General features: G+C 43.4%; 1 protein-coding gene across 2 annotated transcripts in view; it reads right to left on the bottom strand.

The window, feature by feature from the left end:
• Positions 1-594, bottom strand: part of ANKRD45 (ankyrin repeat domain 45) — a 17676-nt gene that overhangs the window by 14635 nt on the left and 2447 nt on the right. The window lies entirely within an intron of this gene.

Raw genomic sequence — 594 nt, 5'->3', positions numbered from 1 at the left:
AAGGAGTGTGTAACCTGGGTGAGATGTGGAAGAAAAGTCAAAAAGTCAAAAAACACATAGAATTTCTTTTCCTTGGGGTGTATTCTCTCATAATACTACAGCAACTTCCTTCCCTATAGGATCCCTGAGTGATACATAGACATGCAGCACACCTGAAATACAGAGATGTTTGGATGAGAAGCAACCAGCCAACCAGGACACAGCCCCCAGCTGGGGTAGGAGAGAACATTATGGCCAAGAGAATTTCTCAAAGTGCCATGCAAGGAGCCCATCATACAGTGAGAGAGAAAAAGAGTCCAAAGTCTCTCATGGGACAGAAGAAAAGGGAATTTTATGGCAAGATTTATAGAGGAGAAAATAAATTGAGTTGCAAAAAGTAAGACACATTTAGGCAGCTGAGGCAACAGAAATAGGTCAGTAATACTTAACAGTGGAGAGTTATGGGAGGGGACTGGGAAGAAGCCAAGACTGAAGTGAGCAGCATGGAGGGGTGGAGCTTTGATGATAGGTGGGGATCCAGAGCCAGATTTAAAGCCTAATGAAGTCAAAGAAAAGATTTTCATGGCTTCAGTGCTGTTTGGACCTAAGCAGCAG

This window comes from Gavialis gangeticus, unplaced genomic scaffold (assembly GCF_001723915.1).
Source record: "Gavialis gangeticus isolate Ggan-Ray unplaced genomic scaffold, GavGan_comp1, whole genome shotgun sequence".
NCBI lineage: Eukaryota > Metazoa > Chordata > Crocodylia > Gavialidae > Gavialis > Gavialis gangeticus.
The sequence above is the reverse complement of the archived record's forward strand: the minus strand, read 5'-3'. Positions and strand labels throughout refer to the sequence as shown.